General features: G+C 29.8%; 1 protein-coding gene and 2 long non-coding RNA genes across 5 annotated transcripts in view; 1 reads left to right on the top strand and 2 right to left on the bottom strand.

Annotated features, from left to right (window-relative positions):
• The window catches only part of LOC123298612 (autophagy-related protein 16-1), a 788,644-nt gene that overhangs the window by 717,159 nt on the left and 44,590 nt on the right, over positions 1-26,895 (top strand). The gene's annotated exons all lie outside the window — the stretch shown is intronic.
• On the bottom strand, positions 321-1,056 carry LOC123298614. Its single transcript, XR_006535281.1, has 3 exons — positions 955-1,056; positions 429-569; positions 321-361 (listed from the first exon to the last, which is right to left on the bottom strand). It is a non-coding gene; the product is annotated as an uncharacterized LOC123298614 (long non-coding RNA).
• LOC123298613 lies at positions 3,102-3,805 on the bottom strand. Its single transcript, XR_006535280.1, has 3 exons — positions 3,704-3,805; positions 3,210-3,350; positions 3,102-3,142 (listed from the first exon to the last, which is right to left on the bottom strand). It is a non-coding gene; the product is annotated as an uncharacterized LOC123298613 (long non-coding RNA).

The raw sequence follows: 26,895 nt of genomic DNA, 5'->3' as shown, positions 1-26,895 counted from the left end.
TTCGCGTAGGAATACAGAACCGAGTAAAAAAGCCAAAAACAATTTAAAAATGAGGCTCTTGAACAAATTACCCTTGAAGGGTACACTTCGAATAAAAATTTTATTAAAATTAATAATTTTACACGTTTGTGCCCGCAACGCGAGCACGTTTTTAATATTACATCGACAATTCATGGATTGGGATAATCAACGACGGAATTACTCTTGAACAAAACACCATTGAAGGGTACACATCGAATAGAAAATTTATTAAAAATTAATTATATACACGTTCGTGCCCGCAACGCGAGCACGTTTTAATATTACATCGATAATTATAATATCGTGGAGAAACTGGAAATCTTGCAGTCAATAATGTACTCTGGAAATAAAGATAATTGGTATAAATTCAAAGAAATGGACGTACATGAACGATTAATTAATTATACCTGGACATTTCATCAACGGCTGGTGTTGTTTGTTTTTGGTCGTGTATCGGTTGTCCTATGGTGGCTTTTCCTAGATTTTAAAGTACGGTTGTTATTTTTTCTTCTGTTTTAATCCGTATCTAATAGTAATTGGAGATTTACCTACAAAGAAATTCAAAAACGTTTAATATACGTAGTTTTAAAATAAGCGATTGAACATTTCCAATTCGATTTTCATAAAATATATAAATTTTGTTGTGTATGTGGACCAATACCGCGCTTAGAAGGTAGCTGACCACGAGTTTAGACAGCCCTATTTACGGGTGTCTCGAAAACTCGCTCGGAGCTGTACTTCGCGGTCTTTAATCTTCGCTGTATTCTGCCCCGTGTAATGCTTGACTAAATCGAGTCACGGGTCAGATACCGAGGATAGTGAATTGGTTCACTGCACAAGGAGAATTTTACGCCAAAATCGGAAATGTTCAATTCAAACTAGAATCACACATTTTAATAAAACAAGAAATAATAAAAGAAAAACAAAACTTACTTTAATAAGGTTATGTCGCCTTGTGATTTTTGTGAAGTTGTGATCTTTTTTTAGTTTCTTGTTTTGTTTTTTTAAATTCATTTAATGATTTTAACTTTAGTACTGACATATTTGTAAACGCTAAAAACAAAAAGAAAGAATATTTATATTTCAATTTAAATAAATTAACTTAAGTGTTGAATAGAAAATTACTTACATGTGTTTTTTTTGTTGTCGTCAGTATTTTGACATTTCATTGATAGCCCATAGAGTTGTAGTCGCTCACAGACTACTACTCCATCCTAGACCGTTCCTTTTGTCCACTTTATTTTTTTTCAGATTCGATCACACTTACTAAGATCGCGGATTAAAAACGCTTCCACTTGTCATCGATGCCACAGTTGGCAAGTTTATAGAGGATTTTAATATAAAGTCATCTTAAAAATGCCACAGTTGGTAGCATATAGCGTAGGGTAGTTTGATCGAGTCTGGATTAGAAAAAGGAAAAAAAAAAAAGGATTATTGGCTCATAATTTAAAATAAATTTTGCAAAAAAAAAAAACACATACTACTAAATTTTTTTTCATTGTTCGTACGAGCGCAAACGTCTAGGTGAACTGCCGGAGGATGCCGACTACACGGTCCAACAAACACACGACATCATCAGCAGATGTCAACAACTACAACAAATAACACTGCTGGATTGGGTACCATTGTCGACGCAACTTCACCAAGTTACGCTACTCCGCCAGATATTCCAGGTGCTCATGGTATTACGACAATAGCACCATCAGTGTCGAAAGCCAATTCCACCCTACCCACGACAGTATGGGCTGGAAATGTACCACAAACTACTATTGGTACGAGTCCTGGAAACGTACCGATATTGAATCCTGCGCCTCGTATGGTCCCACCTGCGTCGTCTGCACAACCTCAGCAGTATTTTGGTTATGGGATGTGGAGTGTTCCACAGTACGAACAAACTCTTTTAATATGTCCAAATCATGTGAATCATGCGCCAATTACGCAATCGAATACAACTCCATCACATCATCCTGTTCTTGCGCCACCAGCACAGACAGGGCCGACTGGTCAACCTGCGCCAACAACAGCAGTAGGAGAGGAGGACGTCACACCATCAAGAGTCATGCAGTTTATGCGTTCCCAAACACGACTCAACGCATCACACAAGCATGATATTCATGAGGTAGATCTCCAATAAAATATTTATGTGAATCCATAAGTAAGTTATCATGTAGCCAATCCTGCAATCAAAGTGCGAATATGACAGACGGACATACAGGAAAAATTTCAGTCTAGACGAGGTACCACAAACCTTTACCTCTCGGCAACGTCAGCGGGAGGAAGATCCTGAGCTACGGCTCATCATCCAGCGCCTACGGGCCGGAGATGATGTGATAGGCCATGAGTTACGGGACTCCCTCCTTCTAAAATTGTAGGGAGGAATAGGTTGCGACGTATCCCTGTACCTAAAACTAGTAGACAATAATAAATTCCGAAATACAACAGTATTTCTCCTTAAAGTGGGGGAGACTGAACCGTTCAATAAGGTTCAAAGTATTTTGATTGTAGGTTTGGTTGACAGTAATTAAAAATCAGTCAAATTATAGTAATAAGCGCGATCAAAATCATTATACGAATGGGGACAGAAAAACCCTATCTAAATCTAAACACACACACAAAATAAAAAAATAAAGAAAAATCATTCAATTAAAAAAGTTGAATTAAAATCACGCTAGCGTGTGAACGGACGTTAGTACACGCTAACGTGTGAATAGCCACCATGCGCAATAATTATTAAAATTTAACAAACGAAAAACAACGTAGTTCGCGTAGGAATACAGAACCGAGTAAAAAAGCCAAAAACAATTTAAAAATGAGGCTCTTGAACAAATTACCCTTGAAGGGTACACTTCGAATAAAAATTTTATTAAAATTAATAATTTTACACGTTTGTGCCCGCAACGCGAGCACGTTTTTAATATTACATCGACAATTCATGGATTGGGATAATCAACGACGGAATTACTCTTGAACAAAACACCATTGAAGGGTACACATCGAATAGAAAATTTATTAAAAATTAATTATATACACGTTCGTGCCCGCAACGCGAGCACGTTTTAATATTACATCGATAATTATAATATCGTGGAGAAACTGGAAATCTTGCAGTCAATAATGTACTCTGGAAATAAAGATAATTGGTATAAATTCAAAGAAATGGACGTACATGAACGATTAATTAATTATACCTGGACATTTCATCAACGGCTGGTGTTGTTTGTTTTTGGTCGTGTATCGGTTGTCCTATGGTGGCTTTTCCTAGATTTTAAAGTACGGTTGTTATTTTTTCTTCTGTTTTAATCCGTATCTAATAGTAATTGGAGATTTACCTACAAAGAAATTCAAAAACGTTTAATATACGTAGTTTTAAAATAAGCGATTGAACATTTCCAATTCGATTTTCATAAAATATATAAATTTTGTTGTGTATGTGGACCAATACCGCGCTTAGAAGGTAGCTGACCACGAGTTTAGACAGCCCTATTTACGGGTGTCTCGAAAACTCGCTCGGAGCTGTACTTCGCGGATGCTTGACTAAATCGAGTCACGGGTCAGATACCGAGGATAGTGAATTGGTTCACTGCACAAGGAGAATTTTACGCCAAAATCGGAAATGTTCAATTCAAACTAGAATCACACATTTTAATAAAACAAGAAATAATAAAAGAAAAACAAAACTTACTTTAATAAGGTTATGTCGCCTTGTGATTTTTGTGAAGTTGTGATCTTTTTTTAGTTTCTTGTTTTGTTTTTTTAAATTCATTTAATGATTTTAACTTTAGTACTGACATATTTGTAAACGCTAAAAACAAAAAGAAAGAATATTTATATTTCAATTTAAATAAATTAACTTAAGTGTTGAATAGAAAATTACTTACATGTGTTTTTTTTGTTGTCGTCAGTATTTTGACATTTCATTGATAGCCCATAGAGTTGTAGTCGCTCACAGACTACTACTCCATCCTAGACCGTTCCTTTTGTCCACTTTATTTTTTTTCAGATTCGATCACACTTACTAAGATCGCGGATTAAAAACGCTTCCACTTGTCATCGATGCCACAGTTGGCAAGTTTATAGAGGATTTTAATATAAAGTCATCTTAAAAATGCCACACATATATAAGAACACTCTCCATTAAATTACATTTTTCCTTAAAGCATTTTGAAAATGTCGCCAATTTTTTAGTTTTTTCGGGTATGGAACCCTAAAATGACGCTGAGAACACTCTTCGTAAAATTACCTTTCAAATGAAACCAACAAAATTAAAATCGGTTCATCCGTTTAAGCGGTACGATGCCACAAACCGAAAGATACATACACACACATAACGGTCAATCCTATAACACCCCCTTTCAATGGGAGTGTCGATTGGAAAAGGGGAGGCTTTAAAATGAACAAAAAACAAGCAAGTAACCATCCATTGTAATTTTTAATAGAAAACAAATCAAAATTTTGTGTCTCGTCTCCTCTAAAACCGTCCTGTAACCTTCTAAGCTCGCAAGAAATAAATAGCACATATTTGCAAGTATGTTAAAATTGTCGAAAAATTAGCCCGCAATAATCTCTTCAGAATACAGATCACATCAGAATTGTGTTGTACCTTGACGATATAAGTGGAAAAGTTAATATATAATTATTCGATATCTGACGTAATTTGCAAAATATCGAAAACTAGCTGTGAACTACCCGCTTTGTTGGGCAACATCCCCACTTGCACCCCTCCCTCCACATTTCCTTGCGTGGGATAACAGTTTTGTAATGTACACGTCATGCTCTTTTATTTGATACCCCACTTAGGTATATTTGTAAATATTCGATAATTCCTTCCCACTTTCTCGCTACACCTTTCTACCCTCCGAAGGATAAAAACAATAGATCTTTGAAGGTGGTTGTATATCGTGTCAATATTTCAGCTTAATCGATGTACAACTTTTTTAGTTTTTGAAGCATATCCCTTTCAACCCCTATTTCAACCCCTTACTTTACTATAATATGGATGTATTATACATAAAAACCTTCCTCTTGAATCACTCTATCTATTAAAAAAAACCGCATCAAAATCCGTTGCGTAGTTTCAAAGATTTAAGCGGACATAGGGACATAAGGACAGAAAAAGCGACTTTATTTTATACTATGTAGTGATTGAAAATTTTAATTAAATATTCAGCTTTCGATATTTCGAAAACCATGGCAGATATCGAAAAGTTTTCTTCTAAATTTTCGTCTTGATTCATGAAGTTATAACAAAATTTATCATCAAAGTTTAAAATAAGATACAAATAATTTCAACCCCAAAAGCTATGGCATTGCTTATATGTTTCTTTCATAAAAACATTTTTATTTTGTTCTTCTTTTATTCCAAGTGAAAATTACCAAAATATGTCTGTTTTAGGGACAGAAATTCCAACCAAACGTGAAAAAAAAAAAATTGAATAATACAGTAGAATCTCGATAAGTTAAAGTCCAAGGGAAACAAAAAATATTTTAAGTTATAGAGGTTTTTAGTTATCAAGGGTCTATGTTATTGAATGCATCAGAAGGATGGGTTCAATAAAATACTGAAAATTAAATACATATGTAATCATTTTTATTCACATTCATTATTTAGTTTTATCACACAGTAAGTAAAACGATGTTTCCAGAACAACAATCAAAAAACTTATGATGCAAGTAAGTCGTTGTCACAAAGCTAACCACCGCAAAGCTTTGAAGAATTTAGATAAAGCAAACAATAGGTAATGTTATTGTTTACGTTAACAAGTAAAAACGTGCAAGCATTAAATATCGAAACCATTTGTTTTGACACTCTTTCAAAATGACTCATTCACACAATTTTATGTTATAGAGGTTGTGGAAACATTTCTTTTAGTTACTGAGGGCCTAACAGAAATTATTTATTTAAGTTATAGAGGTTGCGTATTTTAAGCTATAGAGGTTTTGGGCTCTGATGGGAAGGGAACATAGTATTTTTTGAAGTAACTAAGGTTTTTATGTTACCGAGGTTTAACTTATCGAGATTCTACTGTAGCATCTAAAAATTCTAAATTAATAGAAATAAAAGGAATTATCAGATTTTTCTCAAAAACTTATTTTTCACGCGTGAGCTAGAAATTAATAACAAATCAAAAACATTGATTTGACTAACCTTAATTGTCAAAGAGCCCAAGAAGAACAGATGGCAATCCTATTAGTATGTACAGATTACTATTTACGTCGCTTACTATTTATAAACAATACTTAGGGAAAACATATCAATATATTATTAAATATTATTACTATTACATTTTAATAAAATCATTTTACAGTATAAAACCAATAAAAAGTTTATTTATAAAATATAATCAAGTACGTTGTTTTTTTTTTTTTTTACTTACATAAAGGCCTCGTGATCCTTATGCGCTCAGGGCTTCCAATAGTTTAAAGACAGTCCGAATTTAAATAATACAGTTTTTTTTTGGGTGTAAAGAGATTAGTCTTTATATGTCGTCGCTTACTTACTTTCGTGAGCTCTATTGAAATTAAATCAATTTATTATATTCCAAATTCCGTCTGGAAGTGGAAAATACAATTTTTTTCTTCGTATTTTGTGGTTGTTGTTATACCATGTATATATGAAATATACATAGTATATTAAGTTTAGTCCCAAGTTTGTAACGCTTAAAAATAATGATGCTAGGAAAAAAATTTTGTCATAGGTGTTCATAAAATCAGCTAATTAGTCCATTTCCGGTTGTCCGTCCGATCAACCGTCCGTCCGTCTGTGGACACGATAACTCAAAAACGAAAAAACATATCGAGCTGAAATTTTTACAGCGTACTCAGGACGTAAAAAGTGAGGTCAAGTTCGTAAATGAGCATCATAGGTCAATTGGGTCTTGGGTCCGTAGGACCCATCTTGTAAACCGTTAGAGATAGAACAAAAGTTTAAATGTAAAAAATGTCCCTTATCAAAAATTAAACAACTTTTGTTTGAAACATTTTTTCGTAAACATCACTGTTTACCCGTGAGGGCGCCAATTAGGCGGAAATTTTATAATATGTACTATACTTGATTATCAGTTATGTATGTGTCACATGTTTGTATGTGTAATATGATAAAGAAATCAACACTGACTATGCATGGTATTTCAACAATTAACTCAGTCAATTGTTTGTTTTCACTTGTTTAACTATGTATTTGTCTTTACCTATAATAAAATAGATTAGTACTTACTTGAATAGTAATAAAACATAGGTAGTTGATTCTGTATCTGTATCTATTAAATATTTACAAAACATTTTGTCTTCTATTTTTAGTTTTTTTTTTTTTTTAAATTTGAATTTAATTATTTTATATTTTAATCTGTTGATTAATTATTTAAAAAGAATTATAAATAAATATACAGTAGAGTGTTAAAAATCGATAAAAAATTACACTTGATAATTGGAACACTATTCTGCTTACTCTCTTTTAATCACTCAAAAATGATATTGTTTGTTTGTATACTCTGCGTTACAAAATTTGCATATGTTTTACCATTCTAAGTGATATAGCTGTATGTACTCTTATAGCAATATCAATTAGAATGGTAGAATGGTACAGTCTCGCTTAAATTTTTACATTACAATGGTTTATTTTATTTTAATGAATTTTTCCATACAGTCCCAATAAGTCCCAAGACTCTCCTATGTTTTATCGTATTCAGATTATCGAGACTCTACTGTACTTTTATTTGACTTCTACTACATTTGAAATACATATACTTACATTTCAATCAAAGATGTACATATTAATTAAAAATAAAAATTGAAATGAGTCCCATATTACTTCAATGTACAGTTATAAACTGGTCAAAACCTATTTTTTGTCCATGGATTTTCAACATATTTATGTTCAAGATAGTAAAGGATTAGAAGCGTAATTAGATGTTTCAACAGTTCAAGCCCAAAATTTTGTAATATACGTAAATAGTATGTTTAAACCTGATGCCGAAACTAGTTAAAAAGGTTATTTCGGTAAAAACTGTGAATTTTTTGAAAATAATTGAGTCTTAGTACAACTAATAAGCCGAGATGTATAGGAAAAGTGGGGAAACAGCAACGATTTTAATGAAATTTTTTGTAACGTGTTTATAGAACCATAAGGAACATTTATCTAACTTAATCTAATCATAAAGGGGCGTAGGTTCGAAGCGGGGGGTCTATGTAGTCCAATTTCTTTTGAAATGCTTATTTTGTCTTAAAATTATCATCTAGTAGATATTTTTGTAACGTCACGTATTCCAAATATTGTGCCATTTCGACCCGAAATTACAATCATTTGACTTGTCACGTATTCCGAAAAACGTGCCATTTTTGGCCAAGAATTTCACATTTTTGTACAATACTGGCCAACTAATAATTTCAAATTTCCATTTTATGGCACAAGAACGGTAAACTAAGAATTTATCGTACAAATTGTACTCTAAAAGGTAATTTTGTTCGCTGAAAACGAATCATAGAATCCGTGTAATCAGTATAGCTTGGTAATCAGCGGGCAAAAATTTCTTCTTGACCAAAATTTGGACAGTAAATACTTAGTTTGTAAATGTGTTATAAATGAATACCTAAATAATTCAAAAATGTGTTCTAAATGAATTCTTATCATTTACTTGTAAAATAACGACAACTTTTAAAATTTGTTGCAGCAAGAGAGAAAGTCAAGAAACTTTATTTCGTTAAAAATTACCTTTGAACTTTCTAAGCCGTGTTTGCAAAATTTCGTGCGAAAAACTTTTAGTCTCATGTCACTAGACATACTTTAAAAGACGGCTTTCGAAATTTTAGATTAGGTTAATTATCTAACAGGTTTCAGTGCTCGTTATCCCTATATAAATACAATATTAATAAATTAACATTAAATAAAAATTACTAGGTATGTCATCAAATTGATAGCATCCATCATGTATTTAATGATGGATGCTGAATTAAATCAAATAATTTATGTATGACGTCATAATTTATTTGTAATAACCCTTATCAACACATATATACACACACATGCCTTCACCTAAACACAAACACACACGTCATATACATGTAAAAAAAATTATTTACTAATTAACATTCAATTAGGTTTGATGATGTATTTGTGTAAACGATTATTTAAATATAAATTATTATTAAATATTAAAATATATTTATAAATAAAGTATGTATGCATCAATATATATTATTAATAATAACGTTTTTGACTGGTTTAGTTTTGTATTCTGTGTTATATTGTTACCAATTTAAAATTTGATTTATTTTATAACATTTTACAAATAAATACTTAATAACGTTTTATTATAATAAATAAATATCATATTTATTATTTATTAATGTATAGTGTAGGATAAATATAATGTTCAATTCAGTGAACTATTATTATGATTAAATCATCTCTACTTCGAGAAAAGATTATCTTAATAAATTAAAAAAATTCATGAATATTCATTGTTTAAGCAGCAAGGATTGGATAAAATATCAGGGATTTCAATAAATACATTTTTTTTTAAATTTCTTGGTCATCGGGCTGTTTATTATTATTTTATCGTTCAAAGTTGGCTGAAAAAATGATGAATCATATAGGTTATCCTTTTCGACTGGATATTTCTATATCAACAAATCTAGAGAGTGTGAAAAACTATCTAAAATATTTAGACAATCTTATAGTTTATAATAATACCATAAAATATAAGGTTGTCGATGATATAAAAACAAAATTTTAATTTAATTATGAGTTCATCGAAGATCTATCATTTGATGAACAGAAACGAATATAGTATGACACTTAATTATATAAAATTATTAATTATTAATAATTATTATTATATAAAATTATTAAATGACACTTTTTATACAACTTAACTTATATTAAATAGCATGTAGTTCTAAAAACAATTGTTTTATAACAATTTATTAGGTACATAAGTTTCAAAATACATGTAAAAATATATTATTGAACATAACAACAACAACATAGCAGCATTATTATTGTAACATAACATATTGATCATTTATTATATATTATTGTATGTAGTGTAGATACATCATAGATAACTTATTATGATTATTATTATTAGTTTTAGATTAAAATATATTTTATTTTATTTATTATAATGAATATAATAATATACAGAGTGTACGAGGTAATATATGTCGACTACGAGGTTAAGGATGTATGAGCATGGTAGTGGGGGCACAAATTTAAAAATAGATATTTTCAATTTTGATGATAAATTTATATTATTACTTGACGATATAAGACCAAAAGTAAGAATAAAATTTTTCGATATCTGGCTTAATTTTCAAAATATCGAAAATTGAAAATTTTGTTTAATTATTTAACTTTCGATATTTCGAAAACCAAGACACATATCGAAAAATTTTATTCTTATTTTTCGTCTACATTCATGAAGTTATAACAAAATTCATCATCAAAGTTGAAGAAAATAAGATAAAAATAATTTCAACCCTTAAACTACCCTGCTCTTACATCCCTTATATGGACGGTGACACTTAGTTTTTTTCTTTTTTAATTCATTGCTAATATGTTTACTTTCTATTATAAAGTTTTTTTTTAATTTGTTTTCATTCATTCCAAATGAAAATTATCAAAAACTTCCAAAATATGTCGTTTTTTGAGATTCCTCCATAAGAGCCAATGTATTTTATATCGATTTTTAATGACTTTTTTCTTAAAAATTTGCACGGATACCTAAGCTGAAATTTTAACCACATATTCTTTGAGTAAAAGACTACCTACAAACAAATGTTGAGCCTTTAAATCAAACATTGTTGTCATGCTCATACATCCTTAAGGTGATTGTAAACCTAAAGTATTGCAAGAAAGTTTTGGTTTATTTCACGTGTACATACATATAAACTAAATATATGCTTCGTAGTCAAGTAATGAGTTATTTTTAGCTTTACAATACCACGCAACTACAAAAATATATAATATATTGTGTGCAAGTGGTGCTTATAAACTGGATAATATAAATATTGCTTTTCAATCATCAATTAAATTAAAATTTTGTTTTTATATCATCGACAACCATCAACCAACAATATTTTTATGGTATTATTATAAACTACAAGATTGTCTAAATATTTTAGATAGTTTTTTTTATCACACTCCCTAGATTTTTTGATATAGGGAGTGTAAATAAACTTATAAAACATCACTATATTTGTATATTATAAAATTATCCATTATAAAGTCTCCAATTACAAACTTCTATTCCATATTATTTACAAGTAAATAAAGCACTTTAATATGTTTTTATTAATATTATTAATTTTATGTTAATTTTCTATAAACATCATAATTTATGAGATTATCACAACTATATTACATTACATCATAAAAAAAGCTTAAATTGAAAAAAAAGTTGGTTAGGATGGAAAAATTGAAAACGAGAAATGAAATATTATAAGTTAATGAAAATACATCATTTATGAGAGTGGCGACCTTTCTTTACTTACATGGCGTAAAAAAACAAATGATTGCGGAATCAACACTGTCTATACATGATATTCAAACCGTTAACTCAGTCAATTGTTTGTTTTCATTTGTCTTTTTTATAGGTTTTATGGGATACAAATCTATCCCATATAAATTTTACTTAAGGCAGTTCTATTGTTCATCTATTGAATTTCTAAGAAATGCCATTTCACGATTGAACTACCTTAACACAAAAACTCATTTATAATATTTGTGATATCAGTTTGACACAAGGTCCAACTATAATTCTAATCAATTCAGAATAATTACTAACTCAAAAATCTTTACGACTCATAAAAACACCCTCACTTTTCACACTAGTTGCAGTTTTCAACTGAATGTGATTTTGTTTTGAATTTTCAATTCGACAAGTTTTTCCTAGAACAGGAAATTATTAATATTTGATATATGTATGCTTCAATGATTTCCCTCTAAAAATAAACACAAATTTTTCCTAGAAAATTTAATAATGTTTAAGAAGATTCTTAATAAAATATTGTTTGGTATATTCTGAAAATTAAAGTTTCTGTTGATAAGCAATAAATTTGTAAGGTAAATAAAGGAGTTAATTTTCCTATTTGTATAAAATTGAAGGTAGGTATAGGTGTATGTATTAGTTTTACGTTATCATTATCCAGAAGTTTATTACAATATCCCGTAGGATAATCAAATTAAATATATATATATATAATTTAATTAAATTATCATCAATTATATTAAAACAACAAATCTGCCTACAGTTATACAATAACCGTTTTGTTTTCTGTTCCTTGTGTTTTGTTTGGAATTTAAATTGTAAGCAGAAATTCATTTTACTTACTTTATTGAACAAAATCAATAATTTATAATATTAATATCTTATTTATACGTTAAATATTCAATGAAGTATTAAATTTAATAAAATAGGTTGGTTTCATAAAATAGTTTGAAAGATGTTGATGAAATAAATTACTTAGATTTAAAAAATGAATGAAAAGCGTCTAATATAAAAATATTTTTTGGTCCTAAAACTATAAATTAGACTTGAATAGAGTTTATTATTATAGTTACCATTTGAATAGAGTTTATTATTATAAATCTCAATTTTTTGCAATTTTCTTAAGGGGAATCCCTTTTGAAAAAATTTCAAATATTTACTTGTTTTGGAATTTGGTAAAACTCAGTTTATAAGGTTATTTTGATCCAAAAAATAAAAAATCGAGATAAATTTTTGGTTTGTAAAGTATTTTCTCTAACATCGCTCGAAATTCTATAAATAAAATCCTTAAAAAACGATAGATTAAGAAAAAAGCGGTAGAATGGGTAAGAAAGCATACGATCTACCGATAAAACATCAAATCTAACAACCTGGTAGTATCGTGCAGAATTACTTATACAAAAAGTCGAGCGTGCGATCAAAATTTGATAGATCTAAGTGTTTTGAATGACTCGAGTTCGGGTATTTCTAACATTGTATTTGCAGTTTCTATGCTAAAGCTGTGGTACAATTTTTTTTTTCGACAGAAATTAAAGAGAAATTAAATTTAAGAACTGATTACGGCTTACTATTAAATCCCAAGGTTTCAGAAATTTTAACCGTTTAAAATACGAAATAATTATGCTTACGTTCTCAACTTTGACAAATTCACGTCAAAATTAATATCTCAAAAACGAAAATTAAGATTCTTTTAAAAATATTATTCTAAAAATATTCCTTTCACCTCTTCTACTTTTTTGTTCAATTCTGCCGAGATAATTTTTTAATACCGTAAAAAATAGATGGATGGATAGTGAGTTTTACATGTTTTGAATAGGGGTATCGCAAACTTAGCAGCTGATTATCTCGAGATCTACGCGACCAAAAATTTTGCAACTTCGGGATCACATAGCTTACATGATTCTGAGTCTGTGTAAAAATCTGCCAACAAGTGCATTCACGCTGGAAATACCTTAAACAGGCACTTAGTTTTATGGAAATGCCAACATAACAGTACAAAATAACTCTTGAACAAGTAAAGTTTAAAAAATTTATAAAGGTTAAGTTAGTTTGAAAATTTGAGTAGAGAAAAATGCAGATATTCTATTGAGGATTATTTAGAGTTTCGGACTAAGCCGAAACCAATACGAAAATTTGATTTATGAAAAAATTGTTGTCTTAGATTTCCATAGTTGAGTATGAGTATGAGTATGGAGGTTAGCGGGCCATGCTCGAGCAGCGGGCCTCGAAGCAATGGTTCAGAGCACCTAGCCAAATAGACCCTTGTACTCTATCCCCGCTACGCTTTTCAGTGGCTATTATGTACTGAAACCCAGGATTTGCCTAGCGCTGAGTTTCCTTATTTCTTCTGGTTCGACTATGACCGGACCAAACCATTTCATTCGCTGCTGTATGAGCGCCGGGCAGTAACAGAGAAAGTGGATCGATGTTTCTTCTGAATTTTCTCCGCATCTGTCACACGCAGGAGATTGTTTTTTTCCAATCTGATGTTGGAACTTGTTCAGGTTATGATGCCCTGTGAGTAACTCTACGATGACTCTAATACCAGCTCTGTTTAGTTTCAAGATCTCCTCGGCTCTGTTACCGAGCGAGTTTTATTCACCCAACAGGCTTTTGGCGATTTGCCCTCCCTCGTAGCTGGTCCATACCTTGATTTCCATTGTTATATGCATACCAATGACAAAAAAACCTTACAACCCCCGAAAATGGTGGCAGCCTGTATAAATTTTATTCCAGGACTAGACTAGAAATATATACCATACATATACTTTATTGTTCAATATTAGATTATTTTAATTAATTAATATCATTGTTGACTAAATTTCTATATATTTGTTTCTGATTAAAAACAAGGAATATAATAATACTGGAGAATATCATTGTAACTAACATACGATACGATATACAGGGACCAACCGAACCAATCCCTACAACTATAACTGTTGTTATCATACGGCTCGAAGGACCATACAATATATGTATATTTTATTTCTCTTACCTACCTATGCAATACATATCGCTACACATATCTAGTACAGTGAAACCTGGTTAAGTGAGACATCAAGGGACCTGCAAATTTGTCTCACTTCTAGAGGTATTCCACTTACCCAGTGTCTGAAGAAAGTTACGGAGTTGCTTGTCCCATGTTAGCAAATACTGGTCAAGTATATTTTGGCATATTGAATTCGACACAAACTTCATCGCGTGTATTCCCACTTTTATTAACGGTTATTAACTTCTGTTTTTCACGTACTGATAACGATTTGAGCCTTCGTTTGGGCATTTTCAAATAAACATCCATATGATAGTAAAACAAAACTAAAACTGAAGGTCATTGACGCTCAAAATTAAAGTAAATTAAAAGTTAAGTGCGTAATTAAAAGCTAAGTGCGTAATTTGCGGGTAGAATAAGAATAAGTAAACAAACAAAACGATGTAATCTCAGTTCTCAGTTACAGAGGTCTATGCAATAAAATTCATTCGCTGTCTCAGTTATAGAGGTAACTATGACGATAAGAGGTAGCTATGATGACATATATAGGGATTTGCTTCGTCCCACTAACAGAGGTAATTCAGTGCCAAAGTGTTGGGACCTCACCATGAGTTCCAGTTATGAAGGTTTCTCTCTTATCCACGCCCCAACAAACCAAGTTTAACTGGTTTAATAATAATAATACATAGGGTCTTCAAAGCGTTCGAGACCTCTTTGAATTTAAGTGAAATCCTTAATCCTCTTTGAATTTAAAAAAGTGAAAATTTAGCCTTAATATTGATAGCGAAGGTCACTTCAAGGTCAAGTCGATTTTTTAGATTTGTAAATGATTTATTGATTAAATTTATTCATTATAAAATTGCCGAATGGTTTTCATAACTTTGAATTGGAATACAAAAAGAAGTTTAACAATCAAGTTTTCGCATCACTGTCCACATCAAACTATTTTTCTGGAGTTCTACGAGACAGGCCTCGAATTTTTGGACACGGTGTATACATTACTCTAGCAAAACATACATTCAAATGTATTTGAAATATTCGTTCACATTCTAGGTGAATTGTGTTTCTAAATGTATTTGTTACGATCACTTAGAATGTTTTTACTAGTCCCATTTTTATTATTTGCTCTTAAATGTATAATAAATATTTGTGTATATATGTTCCAGTTGTCTAGAACATTGTTGTATTTACAGGACTAGGAGTCTCTGTTTGTAGTGTATGCTAAATATAATAATATTCTCTGTTTTGGGAGTAACAAAAGAGTAACCATGGGGTAAAGTTTATAACATGATAGTGATTGTATTTTATATATTAATGGTCATTATTTTATTCACTAACTTTCGTTTTTGCATTTTATTAAAAATGCTTCAAGCAAAAGATATCATTTCAAAAGCTTCATTTTAATCTGTTATATCACTTTAAAAAAAAAAAGCAAGTGAAAACAAACAGTTGACTGAATAAATTCTCGAAATACCATGTAAAGACAGTGTTGATTATGCAATCTTTGGTTTTTATGACATGTAAAAGGACCTATGTAGGACCCAAGACCCACTTGACCTATGTAGCTTATTTACAAACTCGACGTCACTTTTTATGTCCTGAATATGCTATAAAATTTTAAGCTTAATATCTTTTTTCTTTTTGAGTTATTGTGTCGACATACAGCTGAAAATTGACTAACTCGGTGATTTTATGAACAACTATACCAAAATTTTGGTTGCGGTTTGGTAAATCGCCTTCAAATTTTAACATGTTGTGCATTGCGAGTTTAACCTTATTGTGAGCAAACTTAATTTATTACAATCGCGGAGTAACTATTTAAATTTAAGGAACGTGAAATATACAGAATGTTCGATTTACATCCGGGCATATACATATCACGAGTATGACATAATACATGCGTTAAGCAATGTATCTAAGTAAGAGGTATTGAAGGTGTTATATTAAATTGCAGACTTGTATCGTGGCTTATCTGTTGTAGTTCATCTATTCAACTAACAAACTTCCACTGTCGTAGCGTCTTACAACTACCTCAACGTATATCGAAGCTTCAACATATGTATATAATACCTCTCACTTAGATGCATTACTTAACGCTTGTATTTTGTCATACTCCATACTGCCAAATATTTATTAATATTTAATCAAATCAAATACACCTATTTAAGTAAAATACTTAAACCCAAATAGTATATGTTCATTTCACAACAGCCTTTAAATTAATTAGTACTTTGATAATAATTGTTTGGAAATTTGCCAGAATATTTTTTGGAACACCTAATACAGCAAAATTTAATAAAAATAAAAATGATTTTTATTTGGTTTGGTAATAATATATTTTCACACATAACATTATAGTACTACAGCTTGAAAACAAAATAATGGTAATTGAAAGAAAACTGTATATATAGTATATATAATATAATATAATATATAAAATAGTAACTATATAATCAATGCCCCAAAATATAATAATTATTGTCCAATCTTACCCTAATTACTTGTTAAAGAAAGATAACAAATATTCGTGTGGAAATGAGATAAGTAGGTTGTAGTTATAAAATGAACGATACTGTGTACTGTATACGATAGTGTACATACAAACATATATATATTGAGTTTAATATCGTTTGTTATAAAGCTCAGTTTATATGACGGAAGAGTAAGGACCACTTAGTGGAAACCCTAGCTATGATGGCATGGAATGAAGCAATCAGAGTTTGTTATCCAACAAGGATAACCAAAGAGAAATAATTACGGCTATTACAGTATACTGTCTCGGCGACAGGTACGATGAAGAAGCTGTTAGTTTGAGCGAATAAAACTGAGCATAGGGGGTAAGGAAATGATGTCTTATCTTCTTCGTTGATGCCAAAGCACTCCTGCTGTATTTAAACAACACCCAGCAGTTCATGCAGTAGCGGCTGAGGATGAATATATCCTTTTTTTGGTATTAAATTGAACTCTATTGTCTAAGTTTGTCCTAACCCAAGAAATATAGTCATATTTTTTAAAAAACGTTTGATTAATTGCAAATTTCTTAGGGCAACACTGCGATCGACTCGGTTGTCCCTTCCACCTACTTTTCGATTACGACTACGATTACTAATAATAGTAGTCATATTTTTCATAATGTTTTTAGTGATTTTGTTACGCGTTAACGACGATGATAAGGATGTTCCTCGGTAAGGATGTTTTCTTTGGATCATCTTTAAATCATCTATATGTTTAATTTATAGATTTAAGGATATATGAGCATGGTAGTGGGGGCACAAATTTAAAAATAGATATTTTCAATTTTGATGATAAATTTATATTAATACTTGACGATATAAGACGAAAAGTAAGAATAAAATTTTTCGATATCTGGCTTAATTTTCAAAATATCGAAAATTGAAAATTTTGTTTAATTATTTAGCTTTCGATATTTCGAAAACCAAGACACATATCGAAAAATTTTATTCTTATTTTTCGTCTACATTCATGAAGTTATAACAAAATCCATCATCAAAGTTGAAAATAAGATAAAAATAATTTCAACCCTTAATCTACCCTGCTCTTACATCCCTAATATGGACGGTGACACTTAGTTTTTTTCTTTTCTAATTCATTGCTAATATGTTTACTTTCTATTAAAAAGTTTTTTTTAAATTTGTTTTCATTCATTCCAAATGAAAATTATCAAAAACTTCCAAAATATGTCGTTTTTTGAGATTCCTCCATAAGAGCCAAAGTATTTTATATCGATTTTTAATGACTTTTTTCTTAAAAATTTGCTCGGATACCTAAGCTGAAATTTTTCCCACATATTCTTTGAGTAAAAGACTACCTACAAACAAATTTTGAGCCTTTAAATCAAACATTGTTGTCATGCTTATACATCCTTAAACTGTTAAAGTTTGCATTTTTAGCATAAAAATTCTACATTGATGGGTTTTTAAAGGAACGTTTTATTATGTAACAAAGGTAACTTTTTTAGGATTAATTTGGAAAACAATTATTCATTAGTTAAAAACATGAGAAATAATTTTCTTATAAAGAAAATGCGGTCATTTTCCTATAAAGAAAATTACAACAGACGGAACTCGTTTTCATAAAATTTCCTATAAATCTTTAGGTCTCGATATTCCGAAAACTACCTACAGTGTAAATCAAAAAATTTTACTTTTAATTTTCGTCTAATTTTCCCATTTTTAACAGAATCCACTCAGTAAATTTTAAACGGAAGTCTCGAATAATTTCATCATTTAAGGTGTGATTTCTATGCTGCGGGTTTGACGCAGTATAGGAATCATACTTTCTTAAGGATGTTCCAGCATGGTATTTGCAGTTTCTATGTTAAAGCAATGGTACAATTTTTTTTTCGACAGAATTTAACGAAAAATTAAATTTAAGAATTTAATAATGCTTACTATTAATTCCCAAAGTTTCAGAAATTTTGACCGTTTAAAATGGGAAATAATTATGCCAACGTCCCAATTTCGATCAATTTACGTCAAAATTAATATCTCGGAAGTGAAAATTAATTTCTAAATTTTTTTTTTAGAATTGTATTGTATAAACATTTTTTTCTACTTTTTCTTCAATATATAATAATATCATAAAAAATAGTGGAGAGACCGGACATTTTACATGCTTTAAATGGGACATGACCCTCAAAATCGCGAACTTTGTCTTTAAATATCTCGCGATCTAAACGGTCAAAAATTATGAAATTTTAGGAATTCATAAATAAAGCTATTATAAACCCGAGAAAAAAAATTCGGCCAAATCTGTCGAAAAGTGATTTCATGCTGGTACTACCTTAAGTTTGAAATCATGAAAATAGTGACTATTCACTGTTTATTAGTGACAATTATACCATTATTTTATATAGTGGTATACTTCTCACTAGCAAATAGTGAATAGTCACTACAAAAAAAGTGATTTTTTAACTTTCCACTTTTTTGTTTTTAAAGACTACTTTTAACGAGAAACGTCCTAAAATAAAATTGAGTATAGTGTGAATGTGGCATTATTTGTAATAATAAAAGCAGTCCAATGGTAGTAATACTTACGATATATATACAACTGGCTAATGGTAGTTAGGGTTGATACATTAATTTCCCTCTGGACATTTGTATAGATAAATAGCTTTTCACATTCGGTTCAGAATGAGTATTTGAACATAATGTCGTTACCATACGGTGTTCTCTTCTGGTTTTGGTCCATACTCCATACTCCATCGTATTCAGTGCTTCAAAGCTGTGCCTGCCCTATATGTTTATATCGAAAGTAATAAACACCTCTCACATATCCAACCAAAAGGTTTTATCAAGATCTTCGAACCTCTGAACAATAATAACGTTTATAATTCGGTATCTTTTCATTTTCTCTACTTTCTGCACAACATACCTAGCTAGTAGTACTGTGAGAATTATTATTTTCTCTCTGTGAAAATGAACAAAATGTTCTAATAGTTTTCTTTTTTTCATGCATTTTAGAGTTCCGTATCGCCACAAACAACTAAAATTCAGATTGGAAATTTTCAGACTTGTTCGTGTACTTTCGTTAGTTTAACAAAAACTCTTAGACAAGCTTTTATTGTAAAAAAAGGCGAAAATAATTTAACAAGCTTTTATTTAATTTCACCTCTCCCGTTGTCTGTCTGAAATCAAATCTTGCAAGTAACATTTGATCCACTTCCCGGTTTCCGATTGATCTGAAATTTTGCATGCACATTTAGTTTGGATGACAATGCATGATGGTAAGGCTGTGGCGTCCTGATTTTTCTATCGCTTCCACCATATTTGATATATATACATTTTTTTTAGTCATAAATTAAAAATTTTAATAAAAACTACTTTTTAAGGCTTTTATTGTACTAAAAAGTAGAAAATAATTTTACCTATGAGTCACTCATACCCGACTATTTGTAAAAGCTTGACGTGCTTAATATCAATAATGAATCGAAAAATAATTAGGCATGTGGAGTAGGTGAGGCATTTAGATTCTTTATTGTAATTTTAAATAGAGCGCTCAAGCTTTTACAATAGTCGGGTATGAGTGACTCATAGATAAATTGTCCCTTCAAAAGTATTTTTTATTCAATTTTTTTTCTTATAAGTCACTCATACGTGACTATTTGTAAATTCAATGAATTCACTTAGTGATGTTTGTAACAGAACCATTTCTACCACATCCCCATTTCCTACTTGACTTCACTCTTTTTCTCGATAATAATAAAATATGCTCTCTACTGTGAATAAAAAAACTTTATTAGAATTTCCTCGAAAAAAATTATTATTCATTTATTTCAAGGACACGGTTTTTAGATTAATATGATCATGACGTTACTTAAACTTTATCAATTTAATAATATACGCATCATATAGACATTGAAATAATACGCAAGGGAATTGTCTACGTCATTCATTTGTGTTGAAGTTAGAAAAAATTTTATATATGATAATAAACTTTCATTTACTCTACGATTAAATCCGAGTAGATTCTAGTTAGAGAAAAAAAATTCAGTAAATTTTAATAACATTTAAGAGTAGACATTTTGTATAGACGCGTAAATTATGTGTATTTATAAAAATTTTGTCCTCGAATTTTTTTTCTAAATTTATTTATTTGTACTTCGTGAAAAGTTTCTTAGTTAAAGAAACACAAATTTCAAAAATAAGCAAAAAAGCTTTAAATTGAAATTAGGTTCCCCTCAATTAGGATGGAACGGGAATGGAAAATAATCATGCTGATAAAATTTTAATAAAACATTTAATGTTTTTAAGGTGGTTGCTGTGCTACAATATTGTCAAAAAAAGTTGGTTTATATGAAGGGTAAGAGTAGATGAGCTTGTAGAGAAATACATTCACATTTTTATGGTAATTGTATTATAATATCTTTAATAAGCATACAAAAATTAAGAATTTTCTGATAATATGCTCATTGCAAGGCAACCTTTTAAATGTCCGCTTTTGGTTAAAATATATCCTCTTAAGAAGAGGATATATTTTAACAAAACCACAGCCCACAGAAATGCTCATCTTAATTTGAACTTTAAATTTTAACTATTAAAGACATCGATTTCGAAATACTATGTTAGATACAAAACTTAAATCTTTAAGCAACTTTATTTCTAACTGTCAATTATTAGTAAGAATGCCTTTAAGGTTATGTTTTATCAACAGAGGTCATAGTCTGTACAGGGGTCATTATCAGTTCAACTAAATTAGTTATGTTTAAAAAGTGCAACTTGTGTAAAGCCGGTAATCAAATTATAATGTATAGAGAATTAATTTTAGACTGAAAAGTTTTCGATTCGATAACCCAAGGCCATAATGAAAATCATTTGTAAATTTTTGTAAGTTGCTCACATGCATTTGTGTAGCTAATTTCGTGTCCACATTTTTCTTCCGATAGACAATTTTAAGTATCCAGGAATTATGGAAAAATATAAGGAAACTTAGCGACCTAGAAAATATTTTTGAGAAAAGGAAACATGAGGTTAATATCTTGATTTTTTGTACTTTAATAATAATTGTAATAATAATTAAAAAGAGACGAAATATTTTCTCGTATAATCTGAGCAAAGTCACATTTCAACGTCTGTTTCTAATGAAAACAAATATCCCTTGACTGATATTTATAGGTTGCAACGCGTCTATAAGTTTATTTTTCACCCTTGATCTATTTTCCACATTACTTAATAGTCCTTAAGGAATAAGTCCCCTATTTTTTACAAACTGCAACAACAAATCAAATACAAACAATTCATTCTCTTATTATTAAAGCTCAAATAAAAGTACATTACGGATGTATGAGCGGGTATGTGCGTGTATGCCCAAGTAATTTCAAGTTGTCAAAAAATATTTTTTTCAGTTTTGATAGTGAATTATGCTATAACTTGACGAAAAGTATGAGTAAAATTTTTCGATATCTGGTGTAATTTTCAAAACATTGAATATTTATTTTGAAGGCAGACATCGACAAATTTTATTCATATTTTTCTTCTACATTCATTAAGTTATAATAAAATTTATCATCAAATTTGAAAATAATTTCTACCCTAAATCTACCCAGCTATTTTTTAAATGTTTCGATTTGCCACGACGTTCAAGGTAAAGATTCGAATATTCATTACTTATAAGATATACACATGAGTCTTCTTCGACTGATTGGATATTGATTGGACGATTATTCACCGACAATATAATTACAATTGCCAGTTCAGTTGCTTAGATGATAACTTCTCAATGTTCCTTAATCGATAGAATTATGTTTACAGGAATTCACCTAATTTAAGATTGGATTTTTATGCCTTATAAAATCTAAATAATAGCTTTTATAATTTTATAACATTTATACAATTTCATCAAAGCCTGCTTTGGATATTTTGATTTGTTCGGTATCAAGCAAGACAAAATACGTGCGCGAATATTGAGAAAAAGGGCGGAAATGGGAAAAAATTTCAAAAATTTGCATTAAATTTTGATAAACTAAATTTTTTTTAGTTTAGTTTTCTTTCTGGAAGAAAAATTTTCTTTTTCGCGCTATGTAGATCCTCTTCCAAAAATTTCATAAACATAAAATTACTGTCTTCAGTTTCTTCTTTAGTTATATATTTTCTGAGACAGAGATCTTCAAAGACAGAGAATGTTATTTGGAGCTAGGCTATTGGTAATCCATCTTATGATGTGGCATCATAAAGTATCATATTAATCAGATCTGTAAATAGTTAAAGTTAGTTCAAATTACGGAAATGAAGTCTATTCGATATCTAAATTAGGCTTAGTATCAATTCCTTAGGCTTAGTTATCAAAAACCTAATAAAATAACTACACCACTGGGAGAAAAACATTTTAGCGCAGCCCATTGGGTAATGCAAAAAGCCAATTGACAAAAAAATATGATAATATAAATTAGACTTTATGTGTATAATGTAAATAGTAATTATTATTTATAAATGTTAAATAAAGATTAAGAATTTTTCTAGCTTATTTGTGCACATTATATAATATTATATATAATTAGTTGTAATTCTACCTGCAATTCTTATTGTATCTCGTTAACTCAACTTTATATATTTCCATCTCTTTTTATGTTAAGAATACTGAGATATCATGGTTTATTTAAATATTATTTTTGACTTTTTTTCCCAACATAGAAAATATTATACGTAATTGATACCGAAGTCCGAAATCAAGTTACAGGCTTAAGTACTTGGGAAATTTTGGTTTTTATTTTAAACATTCATAGAGACAGACAGGAGACGGTATAAGGTCGATGAAACGTTGGCTTTGGAAAAGTTTTCATAGCTATTTTTAATTAAATTACTTTTAATCCATTTTTTTTTCATAGCAACGATTTTTTGCAGGTAAACATGTCATTATTTTCGTAAAGAAATTATCTGATACCAATTACGATTGGTTAACAGATCGGTCTAGGTACGGATAATGACTTACGGTATGAATTGGCCTGATGGGCAATCTAATAGGGCGATATGAGTTTCAAAATAGTCTAAATCCTGTCCAATGTCTTTGTAATATTAGAACTTCTTGTTTAACTGTTCAAAGTCTGGTATACAAAAATGACATTAATTTAGGCCTGACTTTTAAGATTTATTAAAATACATGCTTATCATTGATAAGAAATGTAGAAACACGGTAGCCTAAAAAGTTAGTTATTTCCTAACAAAACAAACGCATAGTTTTTGTTAGAAAAGTTTCCTTGAATACTGAATAACCGAAGAACGAGATTCGCCATAAATCGAACAAAGTTGTTTTTCGATAGACACCGAAAAGTAATCATTAAACCATTCTTTTTTTGAAAAGAAAGTTACAAGTTACTTCTCAGAAGTATACTTACATTAATTAAAAATTGGATAACAATAGAATTACTTTGTATTAAAGAAATTTTGGTATTTATTCCAATAAATTTAATATTAAAATGCATAAAAAACATAACACAGTTCACTAAAACAGTACATTGATTGATTCCCTGTTGAACATGTTCGTGTTGATTTCTCTAAATTCATATTTTATTTCTTATATTAGTATTGTTCTTTATCTATATGTCGCATGCGATACCAGATATTGGTTTTCTTTCCCAAAATCGGATATGGACGTCATATGGCTTTAGTATATATTTATTAAAATATTATATAATTCAATAAAGTGTATTACTACATATTTTATAGTATACGTTATAGAACGACCTGTTGTAGAATACAAGAAAAGGTCAAATCACTCTTTTTAAAATTACCCCCAAGAGTTCATACATTTAAAAAGCGGAAATTGTGTAGTAATACTGTTATACGACTGACGACTATATCTGACTAAAAACGGTTTAGTAATAGTAGTCAAATCATATGGGGATTACTTATGCACGAACAATTTAACTGAAAAGCAACAAATTATAATGTTGTAGTTTAGGAATACCAACTTTACCTGGATAGAGAAAAAACACACCATCTTATCGCTGACTACTCTTGGCTAACAAATATAGGTCTAGGACAATGTGCTATCGTGGCAGAGGAACGGTTGCTATGTTTGAGTAAAAAGCTTTTTCACTTTCAAAAATTTTCATAGCTGAAGATTTCTTTCACAGCGATGCTTAGCAATTTAAAATTTTGCGACTAAAAATAAATTTTAAACTAAAAATTGACCATTAGTATTCAATAGGGACGCTATTCAAACGAGATCTTTTTTTTAAATATGAAACCAAATTTTTTCATTGAATTCAAATTTTTATATAAGTCAAAGTTTCTCTTATATGATACTTTTAGTAGCTTTTACTATCTCAATAAATTATACCACTTACCATTAATTAACATAATTTGAAATTTGTATCACTTATAATAGCAGTGAGAATCGTTTGTGATTTTTGTATACAAACATACTGTAAATATAATAAGACACGAAGAGATAATAATATAATTTGAATGACTCACATAGAACACGAGTGATGGAGTTACATCGTAGACCGGATATCTAGAGGAACTAGGTTCTAGTCCCGGCTTCTGTATACGTTTTTCATTTTTTTTTCTAAAATGCAAAAATCATTTTGTCTAACACTCAAAATGCCTTGTGAAATTACTGACAATTATGAAGCCCGGCCCTAGAACCACGCTTGGCTATAAAAATACATATGAAAAAATATGATGTATTTTAATAATATGAAATCAGGAACGTATTGTTGGGTAAATGAATTAGTGACCTTAAGAAGAATATATAGAAGTCTATATTTTTGTATGATTTATAATCGTTTAGGGATCTAAGTGTATTTTTTTAAGCGTCTATTGCAAAATGATTTTTTAATAGATATCGTAAGAATTATTTCAATTTAAGGTTGAATGGACAGTAAACTGCAATTTTATAGCACACAATTAATTTTTTTTTAACAGAAATTAAAAATTTCAATCAGTAAATGAATTATTTAAGATAGCGTTTAACATCACTAGTTATCGAATTTATTTAATTATTTAATTACTAAAAATGAATTATTTAATTACAGAAACTGTTCTCGTTTTTTTTTTAAATCTTTTTTATGCATACAAAATTCTTTTTCATGCTCCTTTTCTTTTTAAATTTTGACGTAATGTCCGATATTAAATTTATAAAAGTTGAAGTTTTTTACTTTTTAACATATAGAAGGTATCTATCTATCGAAAATGTATACGTTCATCCAGCATTTGTTGTTCACAAAACGTAAAATCGAAAACAAATATTGATTTTTGCGAAAAATATTATTTCGATATAAAAAATGGAGTAGGGGGTTGGGAGGATGATAGCGGATAATTGGGATCCAATATCTATGGACTCAAGATTGATTTTATATTTGTACTACTTTCAACTATGCGGATGATATCAGCGTGAGAAAAACAGTTGCATATTTATCTCAAATATCTTTAAATATTATCTCTGAATGAATAAGAATATGGTACGAGATCTGGCAACAATTTCGAAAATTTAAAAGTACGAATTGCATCTAAGAGCAGTTGAGTTAATTAACGCGGAATACGCGCTAGTAAAGCAGCCGAATTTCTGCTCGGCAAAATTACATTCTTTAATTATAAAACTAAATCATATTAAAATTACAGCCTGTAGTTAGTTCACCTTAAACTAATTTGAATAAGAAAAAATGATAGTCAGTCACTGTGACTGTCGATGAAAATGAAATTTTACAACTTCGGAAACATTGTTTTTTTTTTTAAATTAATTATAGTATGAAAAATTAAAATTTCGTAATTTGTAAGTTGAAATTATTAACTTTTTTTAAATCTATTATTAGTAACTAGCGACCCGCCCCGGCTTTGCACGGGTGCAATGCTGATACTAAATACACTACAGAAAAACTGTGAACGTTGTATATAAAAACATAGCGGCCCGCTCTGGCTTCGCACGGGTATAAAA

This window comes from Chrysoperla carnea, chromosome 4 (genome assembly GCF_905475395.1).
Source record: "Chrysoperla carnea chromosome 4, inChrCarn1.1, whole genome shotgun sequence".
NCBI classification, from domain to species: domain Eukaryota; kingdom Metazoa; phylum Arthropoda; class Insecta; order Neuroptera; family Chrysopidae; genus Chrysoperla; species Chrysoperla carnea.
Note: the sequence above shows the minus strand (reverse complement) of the source record. Positions and strands in the feature narration are given on the sequence as shown.